This window comes from Peromyscus californicus, unplaced genomic scaffold (genome assembly GCF_007827085.1).
Source record: "Peromyscus californicus insignis strain IS unplaced genomic scaffold, ASM782708v3 Scaffold_10__1_contigs__length_136768540, whole genome shotgun sequence".
In the NCBI taxonomy this organism is placed as follows: domain Eukaryota; kingdom Metazoa; phylum Chordata; class Mammalia; order Rodentia; family Cricetidae; genus Peromyscus; species Peromyscus californicus.
The window spans coordinates 65,449,018-65,468,750 of NW_026294391.1; positions in this window are offsets into that span (position 1 = coordinate 65,449,018).

The window sequence follows — 19,733 nt, forward strand, 5'->3', positions numbered from 1 at the left end:
TGAAGGGTGGTTTTTCCATACAGAAAGTCATTTAATGATTTTTACTACACTTTTTTGATGTTTGTGTGGTTTCTGATGTGGTGTCTATTACAATTTTGTTAACCATATTTATCTGTCAGGTAAGACGTTCTCCGGTACTTTTGATCCTTCATGATATTTTGTTTTCTTGGATCTATGGATTGATATCTATTATTAAATTTGGAAAATCTTAACTGTTATTACTTCAGTTTTCATTCACTTTTCTTCTTTTGGTGTTAAAATTTACATGCATTATAGATTTTTATAATCTCCTCAAATTTGGGATTTTCTGCCTCCTTTTACTTAATTTTACCCTTTTCCTATTTAAGAAAGTTTGTTGACTTTATTACAAGTTGGACTAGGAGGATTTGTACGGCACTCTGGCAAATCATTTGAGTACATTTCACTAGTGTCTTAAACATCTACTTAGACTGAATTTAAAGACCATAGACTAAATATTTTGTTACAGGATATTTCCAAACACCATAATGTTCAGGGTATGGAATGGAGATTTCTGTTAGATCTTAGCCAGGTTTACAGTGAATATTCAGATTAAAAAGTAAAGCGATAAGCTTACAAGTGAATCTATTTAAAACTGTTGACAATATAGATATAGTTATAAGTCACTATAATTGTTACAGGTTAGTGCCACCAAAGGAAATAATTTAGTTTGTATTATGGTAATAGACGTGCTATGATTTGGGGGTGCTATAAACTGACAACTCTACAGTGTGAGAAATACAAACTCATTTGAAAAAAAAAGTTTGTTTAAAGTCATTGAAGAGATTGAGCTGCAGGTGTGCACTTTTCCAAAAGGGTCAGCTAGAGTAAAGTTTCCTCGGCTTGGCCTGGAAGACATTCAGAAGTCACTGCAGCTATAGTACAAACTTCATCTAAACCTGGCAACAGAACTTGTTGTCATGCATGTGATGCTGGTTTTGTAGGCATACTGAATGCAAGAGTCATGGTGCTATGGAGACTAAAGTAAAAGTGCCAGAAATAACCTGTTCCAGTGTCCGATTACCTGTAGAAATTGCTGGGGAGAGATACCGATGCATGGATTTGTACAGAAGTACAAGTTGTGGTAAAGATTTCACCAAATAGATGACAGGAATGTGGACCATATACCAGGAATAGGTACTGGTATCAAGTGGAGCTGGCTCAAGAAAGAGGCTATGTGTAACAAAAGGAAATGATTGAAGGGCATTGGAGCTCTGATTACGTCATTGTGTACTCTAGATACTAGACATGGCACTATAATGATTGATGTTTGCAATATGAGGCCTTAGTTTTGCTTTGATCAAATCTGTCCTTGTACTGCTTCCATTCCTTTTGAAACTGAACTGTTAGTTAACTCTATGCCATAACATATCGAAAGTATATCACTTTTTTTTCTATTCTAGGGGTCATAACTTAATTTTTTTCAACCTTAGAAGTATAGCATGTCAATTTTTAAAGTTTACCAATTTCTACTTTCTGATCTAGGAAGATGAGAGAAGAAGGGGCTGCTAGTTGATAGACTGAGTTGCTCCACCATGCTTTCATCCTTATCTTAGTTAATTTTCTTTTGATATGGTAGCATTCTGGAAAGAGCAGTTTGAGGGAAAAGGATTTACTATGGATCACAGTTGAAGAACAGTCCATCATGGTAGGAAAGCTAAGGGCTGAAGCTTGCTACAGCTGGTTACACTGTGTCTGTAGTCAGGAAGCAGGGAATGCTTGTTTGGTGGTCCCACTTAGCCTTCTTCCTCCTTTATACCCAGCCCAGGATCCAAGCCCAGGGAACAGTGCTGGTAATTTGGGTGGGTCTTCCCACCTCAGCTGACCTAATCAAAGCAATCACTCACATGCATAAGCAGGAGCTTTCTCCCTAGGTGATTCTATATCCTGTCATATTGATAACACTAACAATCACATATTCTATGATGAACTGAAACAATGAGTCATTTATAATATAATGTAACAGTAAGGGGAAATATATGTAATACATTCCCCATGATAATCATATAGTGTGTTAAAATGATTTGAATATTTCCCTTCAAAACTGAGGTTAAAATTCCATTTTAATTACAATAGTGTTAATACATGGGATTTAATAAGATGTATAGGTAATTGAGATTCAATGTATTTGAGTGTGTTAATACCATTATCGCAGGAGTTTCCTTTTTATACTGCTGTTTTCCCTTTCTTGCTCCTCTGAATTCTTCTAGTCATGTCTTCTGAAATGTTATGTCAGGAAAGCAAGTTCCTTCTTCTCAGCCTTCAGAAATGTAAGTCAAATTTTTTGTCATAATAAACTACCTATGGTGCATTCTAATATAGTAATGCAAAATGTACTAATGTAGATTTCTGCAATCTGAACTGAACATATGTCTTTAACGTAACTGCTGTCCTACTAGTTCAAAAGAGAGCTCTGGCTCCAAAGGAAATAAATAGTTTATACTGAGCCAAATAAGAGCGAGCAAGCTCCAGAAATGTGGGTGCAACTCAACCTGAGTAACATACTAAAGTATGGAAAGGCTGTCAGGAACTTTTATAATCAAGGAAGAAAATTAAGTCATAAATTGATTCATTTGCCATGTATATCAGTGAGGGTATCAGATAGGCTGAGAAGGAAAAAGTCTTTTATAGACTCCACATATTGTAAATTTCTTGGCTTTAGGATAAATAATAGATGGAGGTTTACTGAACTGAAGAATATAGTCCAATAGTATTACCTGGTGGTGATGGAGTTCTTAGGTCAGGTACAGAAACTGATAGCCAATAGCTAGTAAAATAGCCCAGACACTTCCAGTTCTCCATAAATATTCCATCCCACCGCAATCGTGACACTGTAGTCAGCTATTGAAAGCTGTCAGAATGTTCAGTATAGATGTGGATTCTTCAGAACTTCAGTTTACAAGCCCAGTACTTTTTCACAGTGAGGATTGTCCTTATACATCTTCCGGTGAGTCATTAACATCGGTATGGAAGCATTCTTAGTGATTTCTGCTTGAGGTAAACCAGTTTTGAATTTTTGTATATGTATCTAGGTGCCTCCCTTGCCAAACTTCAAGGCAATGGTTTTTCCTGTGACTTCTGTTCCCTGGTTGCGCAGAAAATGTTCATTCTTTTCATAACACCCACTTTTCCTTTGTTCTAATAATAAGAATGACAACTTCTAAAATTATCACATGTCAGACTTCAAACTGGAAGTTAAAAGAAGCAGTTTGAAACAGTTTCTGCTTCATGTAGCCAAACATTGTGATGTTTGCAACTAATTATTTAAATATGCTTCATCTGGAAACGAAACATAAATAACATTACTCATCTTTCCTTATCATGACAAGCAGTAAGTCTATAAAAATTCTAAAACTATTTTCCACTTTCCAGTAATTATTTTTATAATAATTATCATATAGTCTATCATGTAGCATTTTTGAATTGTTCATAGTAAATAGTCATATATTTAATTCATATAAATATTCTTCACTATCAAATTATACTAGTAACATAAAATTCCTCTATTACATAACTTCTGTATTTCATATGAACTTTACAGGTTAATTAAGAATTCATCAATCTACATGAAATAAATAGAACAAAATTTGGTGGCCTAGAAGTTACACGTAAGGGCTAGAGAGATGGATCAGCGGTTAAGAGCATTTGGCAGCTCTTCCAGAGGTCCTGAGATCAATTCTCAGGAACCACATGGTGGCTCACAACCATCTATAATGGGACCTGATGCCTCTTCTGGCATGCAGGTGTACATGTAGAGAGAGCACCACATACATAAAATAAAGCTTAAAAACTTAAAAAACCAAGTTTTAAGTATGATAGTAATGAGATGATATGGCCGTGATAAAGATACATCTCACTAATTTAGTAATTTTGTTGGATTGTCAATTCCACATCACTCTTGACTAACACCATTTATGAATTTCTGCAGTCCTATTACATCATGATTAAGAGAAACACTATTGCTTTTTCATTCTTTGAACAATAATGGAGCACTAAAACTCTTGCTGTTAGTTTTCCTACATGTTTATACATTAGCTGTGCCAGTCTAACCTCTTCCAGAGTTGTTCTACCAGTCAAATACTAACTTTCTTGATTCCTGTGCCATAAGCTATGTAATATTTATGGTACACTACACTGAGAATACATCTTGTGCTGAGTTGAATGAAAGAGAAAACTTGCCATTGAAGAATTAAATATAGCCTATGGGTTGTTATTTATTGACATCCACATCGCCTAATGACTTTATCAAAGGAAACTATTTATGAAATGAAAGATTAGGAGTTAAAAACTTTGCCAAAAAATCCCAATTAATCATGGGGTACTTCCAATCTGTGAACCCCTACATGTAGCCCAGGCTGGCTGTGAATTTGCTGTGTAGCTGAGACTTTCCTTGAACTCCTGATATTTCTGTCTCTTGAACATTGATGTGATACTACACCTGGCTAACATTTTGTCTTTCTATGTTAACTGTTTCAGAAATTTCACTACAGTAATGGAAAGATGACTACTAACATAGAAAATTACCAAAAATGAGGTCCCTTATTGTAGTTATACCTGATGATGTAGAACAACTTGTGTAATTTGTTTGTGGGAAAAGCTTGAAAAAAGTAACTAAAGAAAGTCTAAAATGCTATACATAAAGCATGTTAGGTGATACTGGTCAGGGTTAAAAATATCTATGTATATACATAGAAAATCATGATGATAAGATTTCCCACAGAATAAGATATTTATTGTGAGTCAAGCTAAATTCCACTAATGTTAAATTAAAGCAAAAAATTTGGAGATGTTTAATTTATGTCATTGTGGCAGGTCAAGTTTAGGGATGGACTAGTTCATATTTTAGCGGAAATTTCAAAATAATAAGTCATTCAGAATATTATACAGTGATTGTTGAATACTTTTACCAAAAATGTGATGATAATCAGGAGCAAAAAGGAGCAAAGAGAAAAGATTTCATGTTTTCATTTTGCCAAGAACCAAACCCTTACAAAAAATGTAGTCCAGTAGATTACAATTGCAAGTACAAATTGTAAAATAAATAGCTACAAAAATAAGTGTTTTGGGCACCTCAGAAATCTGCAATGCTACCCATTAAACACAGGCTCAATATTGCAGAAATGCAAATGAAATATCTACTCCAATATGAAACTTCTTGCTACCCTAAAATAGTAAAGTACTCTAATCTGAGAAAAAAACATTAAAGGTCAGATGGTATTGTCATAATAAACAGAACAATTTCTTATATACCCATTACTACCAAAGCAACAAGGGTAACTCAGGAGATAAACCTTCCTTTAATAACATCATTTCATGAAAGTCATCTGTGCTCATACAAAGTTATATTGTGAGACTTCAGCATATGTATAACTGCTGTTTGATACCATGAGTAGTAAATTTCAGATATAAATGCTATTATTCACTATGATTTTCTGAGAAAGGAACTGAAAATGATTTTCATTAAGAATTAAGCAATATAAAAAAAAAAAAAAGCCGGGCGGTGGTGGCGCACGCCTTTAATCCCAGCACTCGGGAGGCAGAGCCAGGCGGATCTCTGTGAGTTCGAGGCCAGCCTGGGCTACCAAGTGAGTCCCAGGAAAGGCGCAAAGCTACACAGAGAAACCCTGTCTCGAAAAACCAAAAAAAAAAAAAAAAAAAGAATTAAGCAATATTTCCCGACTCACAATTAGCCTTATATGCAACGATACTAATGTTCAGTAAAATAACATATTCCTATGACAATGTTAACATTAAGAAAGTGACACACAGAATTTTCTGTTTTCACATCACAGACAAATTTGAAACTTATATAGGTGGTTAATGATTTAAGTCATATTTAAATAAAGACTTGTTTTGCATATAATATATTTATATTAGTTCCATTTCATTTTATATAAATAATTATGCATTGAGGGCAAGTAATAGTGAACACAAGAATATTTCAATAAAAAACAATAGTTATGTGTAAACATCTATGATCCTTAATAGCTATTAGTAGGAGAATTTCAATGGCAAACTCAACAATGTGAAACAAAGAACTAATGAACTTGAAGACAAGTTAGTTGAAATTAGCCGATTGTATAAACACAAAAAAAAACAAGGATGAATATTATGAAGTAGGTATAAGGTGCCTCTGAGACAGGATAGATCATCAAGTACATGAATATATGACATAGGAGTGTCTCAGAAAGGAGAGAGACAGAGAAGGGGAGGCAGAGAGAAGCTTATTTAAAGGAATATTAGATGGAAATATGAAAATATTGAAAGAGGTAAAAGCATCCATATTCATGAATCTCAGTGGATCTCTAGTAAATACAATTTAAAGAGTACATGGAGACACATTGTAATAAAATTGTCAAAAGTTAATAACAAAAAAATGTAATTCACAGCATCAAGAGGATAAAGGTTCACCAATTCCAAATGAATTTTTATAATGCAGCACATTTGACAGCAAAAACTTTGCAGACTAAGTGGGAGAAAGGTAAGATATTCAAATTTGAATATTAAAAGTTCAGTTTAAAATATTATATTGAAAAGCTTGAAGAAAGGAAAAAGAAATAATTTCCCAGACAACAAAATGCTAAGGTTTTTCCTCCCTTTAGACCAGTGTGACAATTATATGGGAAAGATTTTTTAATGAAAACAACATGAAGATAATTAATATCAGGAAAAATTATGGAAGTACAAAACTCAGTGGTCGAGGTAAACACATAAGCAAATAGAAAAAAAATAATGTAATTGTAATAAGTAAATCATCAATATTTCATGCATAAAAATAAAAAATCAATATAGTCATGAACAATGATAGCTACAGTAATTTGTTAATAAACATGTAATTTCAAATAGATGTCAAAGAACCAACTCACTGTTTCAATGATTCTTTGTGTCATTCTGTTTCCATTTCATTGTGACCTGACCTTTATCATTTACTTCAACCTGCTGATACTGAATTTGGTTTGTTCATTTTTAAAAAAAATCTAAGAGCTGGAGGTGTCACTTGTTATTACTTATTTCAGATTACTATGGTTCTTAAAACTCATTTACATTTGTGGTGTGTGTGTGTGTGTGTGTGTGTGTGTGTGTGTGTGTGTGTGTGTGTTTGTACCCCCATGCCACAACACACATATGGTGTTGGTTGCAGTCATTTATCTCCATCTACAATGTGAATCCCAGGGATTGAACTCAGGTTGTAAAGTTTGGCAATTGCCCTTCTGTATGTGTTGAACCACACCCTTGGCCCTACTCTGATTTTTTTAACATAAGCAATTGTAACTATAACCTTCTTTCTTAAAACAACTTTCACCATATGGTGAAGATTCTCAGGTAAAAGTTATCTTCTAATTTTATCCAATTATAGGTGTTTTCTTATTTCCTTCCTCACTAGGTAACAAATTTACTATTTAAAAGTGTTTTCTTCAATCTTCAAGTGTTTGTAATACATTCTGAAGTTCTTCCTGTTCATTTTATTTTATTCCATTACAATCAGATAGAATACAATAAATTATACAATTTGCTTGAATTTCTTTGTGCCCCAGAATGCCAACCAACTTAGAAGGAGTTCCATTGACTATCGGTGACTATGGGGGTCCAGCCCCTCGATAGTCCCCTTCCAGGGTCCAGGAAGAATCTACAACCAGCTGAAAATTAATCTTTGAAGAAAAGAAATGAATCTATGTACATAAAATTTCTTAGTCCATATACTTTATTATTCTGTGTCAGTTACACACTTATATTCTGCTCTCATATTTAGCTCTTAGCTCCTCTCTTGCCCAATTTCTCCCTACACTTATCTGCGGTCCCCTCTAGGTTCTATCTTAATTCCTTCATCTAGTTCTGTCCCTTCTAGGTTCTCATCCATCTAGTTCTTTCCCATATCAGCTCCTCTCCCATCTCCTTCTCTCTCGTCTTGTTCTTCTTCATCTTGTTCTTCCCCATCTGGCTCTTCCTCATCTTCCATCTTATTCCTCTAGTACTCTCTTCTAGCCCTTCAATCTAGTTCTTCCCCATCTCAGTTTGCTCCTCTCAAGTTCTTACCCATCTAGTTCTTCCATTCTCTTTTCTCTTCTCCGACTTCTCGTGCCCTGGAAGTCCTGGTACATATACACTTACAAGTGGTGGTAATCCCTCCACAGTGCAAAGCCAGGCTTCCAGGGTCAAACAGAGGGGAGATAAGAATCACATAGAGAGGCAGTAATTGTTATCATTTGCAACCCAAAAAGGAAGTGACTAATGGGGAAATGAATTAACTAAAGGCTAAATTTGGGTAATATTTAAGAAGAGGGATCTTATGTGCTCCACTATAGTCTTAAACGTGATTGGTAGAAAATGTTAAGACTCTATAAATTGCTAGATCAATGGGAGAAAATAAAACTGCCTTCTTTTTTTCCTGTGGCTCCTATCTGTCCAAGCTTCTGCTGTTTTTCTGCAGGGTGGGGGAAAGTGTGCTCGGTCGCTAGGCAACCTGTTTACAGCTAGATGCATCTGGTGATAGTTAAAGGGAGATCTGGAACTAGAGTTAAGATTTGGGAAAGGAGGAAGGTAAGCTTAATTGGCACATCTGCCAGGCCTTCTCAAATGGGTAGCCTGAATGCTTAAGTCTGTTCTTAGAGAATACAGAGGTATCTCTGATAAGGTACTTTTCCTCCATCTGGGGATGGACCTGACTGGATACTGCCAATGATGATAATTACAGGGAGGCTTGAACTGGGCATAGCTGTCAGCACAGGTTATCTAAATATTCCTAGAAGTGGTTAGGTAAGGAGTTAGAGGTCTATAAAGTTAGTAAGACTGTAAGAAAGAGGGTCCAAGCTAAGTTGTGTAAAGCTCGTCCACCTGACCTAGATGGTGTCCCCTTGTGGAATTTATCTTAAATCAGGAAACTTGCATGTGGACTGTTATTACTGTTAGTCCTTGAGAGTGACTAAGGGGAGATATCTGATTCCAGAGGAAGCCTTTCCTGAGGCTGTTCTTCAAATACCTTGAATGTGTATGTCCAGAGAGTGATCAGTCCACACTGTTAGCCGTTGTTAGGGAAAAATCAATTGGGAAAACTATGAAGGCACACATGATTTTCATAACAGAAGACAGATGATATATAACAAGCCAAGTAACACCAAAAGCTCCTTGGAATTTGGCTTCCTCTGGAGGAATTCCTTGATTCCTTCAGGTAGTGACTTTGCCATAACCACCTGAGTTCTTATGATATATTCCTGCAGGCCACAGCAATTGACTGCTGAGATGAGTGTATAGCCTGCAAAGTTAGGAAAGGTTATTCTGTAAATTTCTGTTAAGCCCACTTTACCCCATTCATACATACTCTACTGAGATTCATATATAACTTTCTGAGGATTTAAAACATATACGAATTTCAACCATCCTGTGCACTAGATATCCTAGACTTTCCTTTGCAATGTCAGTAGAAGCCACCATGATCCTGTAAGTCTTGCATTCTACATGTATGGATGGTTCCAAAGTCTGCCAGAAACAAACTGTACTGGTACCTATTAAAACCATTTCTCTAAGGAGAATGACTGTACTAATGATTTAAACAGAAACTCAAGTTTTAAAAAAATGGGAAAAATGATTTCCTGTGTTAACCAGGAAGAAAAGGGTGGCCCAGGGTTCTCCTCTCAAATAATTATAAGGAGGCTAGAGAGGTGGTTTAGAGATTAAAAATGCATGCCAATCTCATGGAGAATTTGAGTTTGATTCGCAACACCTATGCTGAGTGCTTAAAGATCACTTGTCACTTTTGTTCTTGAGGAATCTGACACTTCTGGCCTATGAAGGCACCTGTATACTCATGAGCACACAATTCTCACATACATATGCATATAATTAAAATAAAATAAATATTCAAATAATTCTATTCAGGAATGTCTTTGAGGCAAATGTTCACTTTTTTATACATCTATTTTATTTATTTTATTCTTATTGGAAATAGATTATTTTCTAATACTCTACATTTTGACCAGTTTTCCTTCCCTCCACTCCTCCCAGATCACCCTTATCTCCTCTTTTTTTTTTATTTCTTTTTTTTTTATTAATTTATTTTGCAATACAATTCAGTTCTACATATCAGCCACGGATTCCCTTGTTCTCCCCCCTCCCGTCCCCCTCACCTTCCCCCCGACCCCACCCCACATTCCCATCTCCTCCAGGGCAAAGCCTTTCCCACAGACTGAGGTCAACCTGGTAGACTCAGTCCAGGTAGGTCTAGTCCCCTCCTCCCAGGCCGAGCCAAACAATCCTGCATAGGCCCCAGGTTTCAAACAGCCAACTCATGCAATGAGCACAAGATCTGGTCCCACTGCCTGGATGCCTCCCAAACAGATCAAGCCAATCAACTGTCTCATCCATTCAGAGGGCCTGATCCAGTGGGGACCCCTCAGCCATTGGTTCATAGTTCATGTGTTTCCATTCATTTGGCTATTTGTCCCTGTGCTTTATCCAACCTTGGTCTCAACAATTCTCGCTCATATAAACCCTCCTCATTCTCGCTAATTGGACTCCCAGAGATCCACCCGGGGCCTAGTCATGGATCTCTGCATCCAGATCCCTCAGTAGTTGGATGAGGTTTCTAGCACAACAATTAGGGTGTTTGGCCATCCCATCACCAGAGTAGGTCAGTTCGGGCTGTCTCTCGACCACTGCCAGCAGTCTGTTGTGTGGGTATCTTTGTGGATTTCTGTGGGCCTCTCTAGCACTTTGCTTCTTCCTATTCTCATGTGGTCTTTATTTACCATGGTCTCCTATTCCTTGTTCTCCCTCTCTGTTGTTGATCCAGCTGGGATCTCCCGCTCCCCCAAGCTCTCCTTCCCTCAACCCTTGCCTTTCATTACCCCCACTCATGTCCAGGCTGTTCATGTAGATCTCATTCCATTTCTCTGTCATTGGGTGATCCCTGTGTCTTTCTTGGGGTCCTGTTTTCCAGGTAGCCTCCCTGGTGATGTGAGTAGCAGACAAGTCATCCTTGTTTCATGTCTAGTATCTTGCTATGAGTGAGTACATACCATGTTTGTCTTTCTGAGTCTGGGTTACCTCACTCAGGATGATTTTTTCTAGATCAATCCATTTGTCTGTAAACCTCATGATGCCATTGTTTTTCTCTGCTGAGTAGTATTCCATTGTGTATATGTACCACATTTTGTTTATCCATTCTTCAGTTGAAGGGCATCTGGGTTGTTTCCATGTTCTGGCTATTACAAACAATGCTGATATGAACATAACTGAACAAGTGCTCTTATGGTGTGGTTGAGCATTTCTTGGGTATATGCCCAAGAGTGGTATAGCTGGATCTTGGGGGAGATTGATTCCCAATTTTCTAAGAAAGCGCCATATTGATTTCCAAAGTGGTTGTACAAGCTTGCATTCCCACCAGCAGTGGAGGAGAGTTCCCCTAGCTCCACATCCTCTCCAGCATAAGGTGTCTTCAGTGTTTTTGATCTTAGCCATTCTGACAGGCGTAAGGTGGTATCTCAGAGTTGTTTTGATTTGCATTTCCCTGATGATTAGGGATGTTGAGCAGTTCCTTAAATGTCTTTCGGCCATTTGAGTTTCCTCTGTTGAGAATTCTCTGTTTAGCTCTATAGCCCATTTCTTAATTGGACTGTTGGGCATTTTGATGTCTAATTTCTTGAATTCCTTATATATTCTGGATATCAGTCCTCTGTCAGATGTGGGGTTGGTGAAGATCTTTTCCCATTCTGTAGGCTGTCGCTTTGCCTTGTTGACCGTATCCTTTGCTCTACAAAAGCTTCTCAGTTTCAAGAGGTCCCATTGATTGATTGTTTGTCTCAGAGTCTGTGCTACTGGTGTTCTATTTAGGAAGTAGACTCCTATGCCAATGCGTTCAAGACTACTTCCTACTTTCTCTTCTAGCAGGTTCAGAGTAGCTGGATTTATGTTGAGGTCCTTGATCCACTTGGACTTAAGTTTTGTGCACGGTGATAGATATGGATCTATTTGCAGTCTTCTACATGTTGATATCCAGTTTTGCCAGCACCATTTGTTGAAGATGCTTTCTTTTTTCCATTGTGCACTTTTGGCTTCTTTGTCAAAAATTATATGTTCATAGGTGTGTGGATTAATGTCAGGGTCTTCAATTCGATTCCATTGGTCCATGTGTCGGTTTTTATGCCAGTACCAAGCTGTTTTTATTACTGTAGCTCTATAGTAGAGCTTGAAGTCAGGGATCGTGATGCCTCCAGAAGTTGTGTTATTGTACAGGATTCCTTTGGCTATCCTGGGTTTTTTGTTTTTCCATATGAAGTTCAGTATTATTTTTTCTAGGTCTGTGAAGAATTGTGTTGGTATTTTGATGGGGATTGCATTGAATCTGTAGATGGCTTTTGGTAGGATTGCCATTTTTACTATGTTAGTCCTGCCTATCCATGAGCATGGGAGATCTTTCCATTTTCTGACATCTTCTTCAATTTCTTTTTTCAGGGACTTAAAGTTCTTGTCATATAGGTCCTTCACTTGCTTGGTTAGTGTTACCCCAAGGTATTTTATGTCATTTGTGGCTATAGTAAAGGGTGATGTATCTCTGATTTCCTTCTCCGCTTCTTTGTCCATTGTATATAGGAGGGCTACTGATTTTTTTGAGTTGATCTTGTATCCTGCTATGTTGCTGAAGGTGTTTATAAGCTGTATCAGTTCCTTGGTGGAATCTTTGGGGTCGCTCAAGTATACTATCATGTCATCTGCAAATAGGGAAAGCTTGACTTCTTCCTTTCCAATTTGTATCCCCTTAATCTCCTTATGTTGTCTTATTGCTCTGGCTAGAACTTCAAGTACTATATTGAATAAGTATGGGGAGAGTGGACAGCCTTGCCTCGTTCCTGATTTTAGTGGAATTGCTTTGAGTTTCTCTCCATTTAATTTGATGTTGGCTGTTGGCTTGCTGTAAATTGCCTTTATTATGTTTAGGTATGTTCCCTGTATTCCTGATCGCTCCAAGACCTTTATCATGAAGGGGTGTTGGATTTTGTCAAATGCCTTTTCTGCATCCAGTGAGATGATCATATGGGTTTTTTTCTTTGAGTTTGTTTATATGGTGTATTACATTGACGGACTTTCGTATGTTGAACCACCCTTGCATCCCTGGAATGAATCCTACTTGATCATGGTGGATAATTGTTTTGATGTGTTCTTGGAGTCTGTTTGCCAGTATTTTATTGAGTATTTTTGCATCAATGTTCATGAAGGAGATCGGTCTGTAGTTCTCTTTCTTTGTTGTATCCTTGTTTGGTTTAGGAATTAGGGTAATTGTAGCCTCGTAGAAGGAGTTTGGTAATGTTCCTTCTGTTTCTATTGTGTGGAACAATTTAGAGAGTATTGGTATTAACTCTTCTTTGAAGATCTGGTAGAATTCTGCGCTGAAACCATCTGGTCCTGGGCTTTTTTTGGTTGGGAGACTTTTAATGACTGTTTCTATTTCGTTAGGGGTTATTGGACTATTTAAATAGTTTATCTGGTCTTGATTTAACTTAGGTATGTGGTACCTATCCAGAAAGTTATCCATTTCTTTTAGGTTTTCCAGTTTTGTCGAATAGAGGTTTTTGAAGTATGACCTGATAATTCTCTGGATTTCCTCAATGTCTGTTGTTATGTCCCCCTTTTCATTTCTGATTTTGTTGATTTGGATGCTCTCTCTCTGTCTTTTGGTTAGTTTGGATAAGGGCTTGTCTATCTTGTTGATTTTCTCAAAGAACCAACTCTTTGTTTCATTAATTTTTTGTATTGTTCTCTTTGTTTCTATTTTATTGATTTCAGCTCTCACTTTGATAATTTCCTGGCGTCTATTTTTCCTGGGAGACTGTGCTTCTTCTTGTTCTAGAGCTTTCAGGTATGCTGTTAAGTCTCTAGTGTGAGATTTCTCCAACTTATTTATGTGGGCATTTAGTGCTATGAATTTCCCTCTTAGTACTGCTTTCATAGTGTCCCATAAATTTGGATATGTGGTGTCTTCATTTTCATTGATCTCTAGGAAGTCTTTAATTTCTTTCTTTATTTCTTCCTTAACCCATTGGTGATTCAGTTGGGTATTATTCAGTTTCCATGAGATTGCAGGTTTTCTGTAGTTTTTGTTGTTGTTGAAATCCAACTTTAGACCATGGTGGTCTGATAGAACACAGGAGGTTATTCCAATTGTTTTGTATCTGTTTAGATTTGTTTTGTGGCCAAGTATGTGGTCAATTTTAGAGAAGGTTCCATGGGGTGCTGAGAAGAAGGTATATTCTTTTTTGTTAGGATGGAATGTTCTGTAGATATCGATTAAGTCCATTTGAGTCATGACATCAGTTAAGTCCTTTATTTCTCTGTTAAGTTTCAATTTGGGAGATCTGTCCAGTGGTGAAAGTGGGGTGTTGAGGTCTCCCACTATTAATGTGTGGGGTTTTATATGTGATTTAAGCTTTAGTAATGTTTCTTTTACATATGTGGGTGCCCTTGTGTTTGGGGCATAAATATTCAGAATTGAGACTTCATCTTGGTGGATCTTTCCTGTGATGAGTATGTAATGCCCTTCTTGATCTCTTTTGATTGATTTTAGTTTGAAGTCTATTTTGCTGGATATCAGGATGGCTACACCCGCTTGTTTCTTAAGACCGTTTGATTGGAAAGTCTTTTCCCAGCCTTTTATTTTTAGGTAGTGTCTATCTTTGAATTTGAGATGTGTTTCTTGTATGCAGCAGAAAGATGGGTCCTGCTTTCGTATCCATTCTGTAAGCCTATGTCTTTTTATAGGTGAATTAAGTCCATTGATATTGAGGGAAATTAATGACCAGTGATTGTTCATTCCTGTTATTTTTTGGTGGTGATGTGTGGGTACTTCTATACGTTGGGGTTTACTGCTGTGGCTTTATCTGTTGCCTGTGTTTTCGAGGGTGTATCTGACTTCCTTAGGTTGGAATTTTCCTTCTAGTGCTTTCTGTAGGGCTGGGTTTGTGGATAAGTATTGTTTAAATCTGGCTTTGTCATGGAATGTCTTGTTCACTCCATCTATGGTGATTGAAAGTTTTGCTGGGTATATTAGTCTAGGTTGACATCCATGGTCTCTTAGTGTCTGCATTACATCTGTCCAGGTTCTTCTGGCTTTCAAAGTCTCCATTGAGAAATCGGGTGTTATTCTGATGGGTTTGCCTTTATATGTCACTTGGCCTTTTTCCTTTGCTGCTCTTAATATTCTTTCTTTATTCTGTACGTTTAGTTGTTTAACTATTATGTGGCGAGGGGACTTTTTTGGGGGGTCTAGTCTGTTTGGTGTTCTATAAGCTTCTTGTATCTTCATAGGCATTTCCTTCTTTAAGTTGGGAAAGTTTTCTTCTATGATCTTGTTGAATATATTTTCTGTGCCCTTGAGTTGGTATTCTTCTCCTTCTTCGACCCCTATTATTCTTAGGTTTGGTCTTTTCATGGTGTCCCAAATTTCTTGGACATTTTGGTTCATGACTTTGTTGGCTTTAGTGTTTTCTTTGACTGATGAATGTATTTCTTCTACTGTATCTTCAATGCTAGAGATCCTCTCTTCCATCTCTTGCATTCTGTTGATTATACTTGCATCTGAAGTTCCCAATCGTTTTCTCAGATTTTCTATTTCCAGCATTCCCTCTGTTTGTGTCTTCTTCATTTTTTCTATTTCCCTTTTCAGGTCTTGGACTGTTTCCTTCATTTGTTTCATTGATTTTTCTTGATTTTCTCTCAGTATTTTATTGTTTTCTTCCAGGACTTTATTGATTTCTTCTAATTTGTTTGCCCTTTCCTCTAGTTGTTTACAGCGTTCTTCACATTTTTTTGTCTTTTCCTCTACGCAAGCCTCTAGCTTCTTCATGATGTCATTCATAAGGCTGTTTTCTTCTGCTTCTTCCAATTTCTGATGTTCAGGTCTAGGTGTTGGAGGAGGGCTAGGGCCAGGTGATGCTGTATTGCTATTCATTTTGTTGTATATATTTCTGCCTTGATGTCTGCCCATCTCCTTGTGGTTCGTTCTTGGCCTTATCCGCACACTTGGTTCAGACAGACCAGTGTTCCAAAAGGGAAGTCAGTGTTCCAAAAGGGAATCCGGAGCAAGATGGGAGCTGGGGGCCGGCCTCTGAGTCTCAGGAAGAGGCTTGGGGCTCAGGCGGATGGGCGTGGGGGCAGGGCGTGGAGACTGCAGGGTCTGCCAGGGGTCTTGGAGAAGGGGATCCTTCCAGGTGGGGCTAGCAGGGAACCTGCCAGGTGGCCAGAACCTGGGGCCGAGTTGGGCAGGTCTTCCCTGGAGTGGCTGGTGCCCAGGGATGGTGTCTGGGGCAAGGAAGGGTACTCACGAGTGTTCCAAAAGGGACGTCGGAGCAAGATGGGAGCTGGGGGCCGGCCTCTAAGTCTCAGGAAGAGGCTTGGGGCTCAGGCGGATGGGCGTGGGGGCAGGGTATGGAGACTGCAGGGTTTGCCAGGGGTCTTGGAGAAGGGGATCCTTCCCGGTGCAGCTAGCAGGGAACCTGCCTGGTGGCCAGAACCTGGGGCCAAGTTGGGCAGGTCTTCCCTGGAGTGGCTGGTGCCCAGGGATGGGGTCTGGGGCAAGGAAGGGTACTCACCAGTATTCCAAAAGGGAAGTCCGGAGCAAGATGGGAGCTGGGGGCCGGCCTCTGAGTCTCAGGAAGAGGCTTGGGGCTCAGGCGGATGGGCGTGGGGGCAGGGCGTGGAGACTGCAGGGTCTGCCAGGGGTCTTAGAGAAGGGGATCCTTCCCGGTGGGGCTAGCAGGGAGCCTGCCCGGTGGCCAGAACCTGGGGCCGAGTTGGGCAGGTCTTCCCTGGAGTGGCTGGTGCCCACCCTTACCTCCTCTTTCACCCAGGTCCACTCCCCTTCCATTTCCCTTCAGAAAAGAACAGGTTTCCAAGTGACAACGACCAAACATGACAAAAGAAGATACAATAAGACAATGAAAAAACCTTAATATTGAGGCTGAACAAGGGAACCCAATAGGAGGAAGAATCCCAAGAACAGGCAGAAGAGTCTGAGACATGCCCACTGTTAGGGAGTCCCACAAAAACACCAAGCGAAACAACCACCACATGTATGCAGAGGACCTGGTATAGATCCATGCAGGCTCCACGACTGCTGTTTCAGTCTTTGTGAGCTCAGGTGAGCCCTACTTAGTTGACTCAGTGAGCCATATTGTCCTGGTGTGCTCCATCACCTCTGACTCCTATGATCTTTTTGCCCCCTCTTCCATGGGATTCCCTGAGCTCTGAGGGGAGAGAGACCTTATAGAGACTTCTAATTTAGACTCTCTCTGCATAAAGTCTGATGGGTCTGTAGCTAGAGTTTTCCTCCCTGGCCCACAGTCAGGACAAATCTCTCTCACCCGCCAGTCCCAAGCCGCTCAAACCCGATCAAGTAAACACAGACACTTATATTGGTTACAAACTGTATGGCCGTGGCAGGCTTCTTGCTAACTGTTCTTACAGCTTAAATTAATCCATTTCTATTAATCTATACTTTGCCACGTGGCTTGTGGCTTACCGGTACTTTACATCTTCCTTGTCCTGATGGCGGCTGGCAGTGTCTCCTCCTCAGCCTTCCACTTCCCAGCTCTATTCTCCTCCTTGTCCCGCCTACACTTCCTGCCTGGCCACTGACCAATCAGTGATTTATTCATTGACCAATCAGCAACACATTTGACATATAGACCATCCCACATCACTTTCCCTTTTCTTTTCTTAAAAAGGAAGGTTTTAACCTTTACACATCTCCAAAGTCAGCTTGGTATATTTGGGAATTTGGGCGTAGTTTCTCTTACTACTTCCTGCTGGAGGGGGGCGCTGTATCTTCTGGGGAAACAAAGAAAATTTTAGGATCATGGAGTAGTCCGTGAGGCTGTATCGTCTGGGCCAGTTGCCTTGAAACGGTTCTGGATGTTGGATCATCTGGGCCATGGTGTCATCAGAGACCTTTTAGGTGGTCTTGGCTGGTCAAACCTGATGTGTCTTAATCTGGAACAAATCCATAGCCTCTTGCTTTCTGTGGAAACAAAAGAGACTCTTTTTCAAAGCAACATATCCTTACATCCAAATTTTGAAGTCAAGGTATCTTTAAAATATACATACTGGTTTAACTCAGCTTCCTTTACAATCAAATATCTCTCTGTAGTTAAGAATCCCAAAGACAACATAATCCAGACTCTCTGTGTAATAGTCATCTTTACGTGGCTTATTTTTTATATTAATTTTACTGTCTCTTTAAAGACTTTATTTTTTAAAACCATGTATTTGTTTTTATACTGTATATATCATTTTTTTTGTCTCTTTCAAGCCTACGTATATTTTACACATATTTTAAACTATTACATCTGAATCTGTCTTATTGTAAACCTGTTGCTTTAAATTGCAGCCTTCTAAGCCTGAAACGGCACTGTGGCTGCTGGCTCCGCCCACTTTAGCTTCCCAACATGGCGGTTCCCGCCAGCTCTGGGAACCATCAAGTCTCAGAAATAGTGGGTCTACGCTTTTATCAAAGCAGTGTGTAGCCCAGAAACCTCTTTTTTTGTTTTGTACTAACAAAGGCTAAATCCATCAAGCAGCTTAATGTGCCACTTGTAGAGGCCTCATTCCTGCCATACTGTAGGTCGAGAGCGCACGCCAGCAACCCGCCAGTAGCTCAAATCGGCAGCTGCCGCTCATTTGAGAGAAACAATTAGGAACTGTTTTTAGCTCCGTTTTAGAATCTTTTTTGTCAGTTTTTAGGTGGAAACTCTTGCCACCACGTTGGACGCCATTTGTAGCTAGAGTTTTCCTCCCTGGCCCACAGTCAGGACAAATCTCTCTCACCCGCCAGTCCCAAGCCGCTCAAACCCGATCAAGTAAACACAGACACTTATATTGGTTACAAACTGTATGGCCGTGGCAGGCTTCTTGCTAACTGTTCTTACAGCTTAAATTAATCCATTTCTATTAATCTATACTTTGCCACATGGCTTGTGGCTTACCGGTACTTTACATCTTCCTTGTCCTGATGGCGGCTGGCAATGTCTCCTCCTCAGCCTTCCACTTCCCAGCTCTATTCTCCTCCTTGTCCCGCCTACACTTCCTGCCTGGCCACTGACCAATCAGTGATTTATTCATTGACCAATCAACAACACATTTGACATATAGACCATCCCACATCATGGGTCTCTGCATCTATTCCCATCTGCTGCTGGAGGAAGCCTCTCTGATGAAGACTGGACAAGGCACCAATCTATGAGTAGAGCAGAGTATCATTAAAAATCATTTTATTAATTATTTTTGTCTGTAGTGTTTGGTTCCACCCTCAGTCTCTGGACTATCCAGTTTCTAGTTCCTAACTATCCAAGCCTTCTAGGGCATGGGCTCTCTCTCCTGGCCAAGGCCTCAAGTTAAAGCAGACATTGGTTGGCCACTCCCACAAGTTCTACAATGCCATTGCTCTAGCGCATCTTGTAGACAGGACAGATGGTAGGTGGAGGGTTTTGTGGCTTGGTTAATGTCCAGATTTTCTCTTTGGATAGCTTTCAGAGTACTTTCCCACTCCAAAATTACTAGAACATATGGGAAAATCTCCATGCAGGCACTACTTTCAATGAAACATCTACTTTCAATGAGCTGTGGGAATGGAGCTCTGTGGATATTTTTCTTGTATAAATGTACCACATTTTCCATCCAATCTTCAGTTAAGAGACATTTAGGTTGTTTCTAGTTTCTGGCTATTATGAATG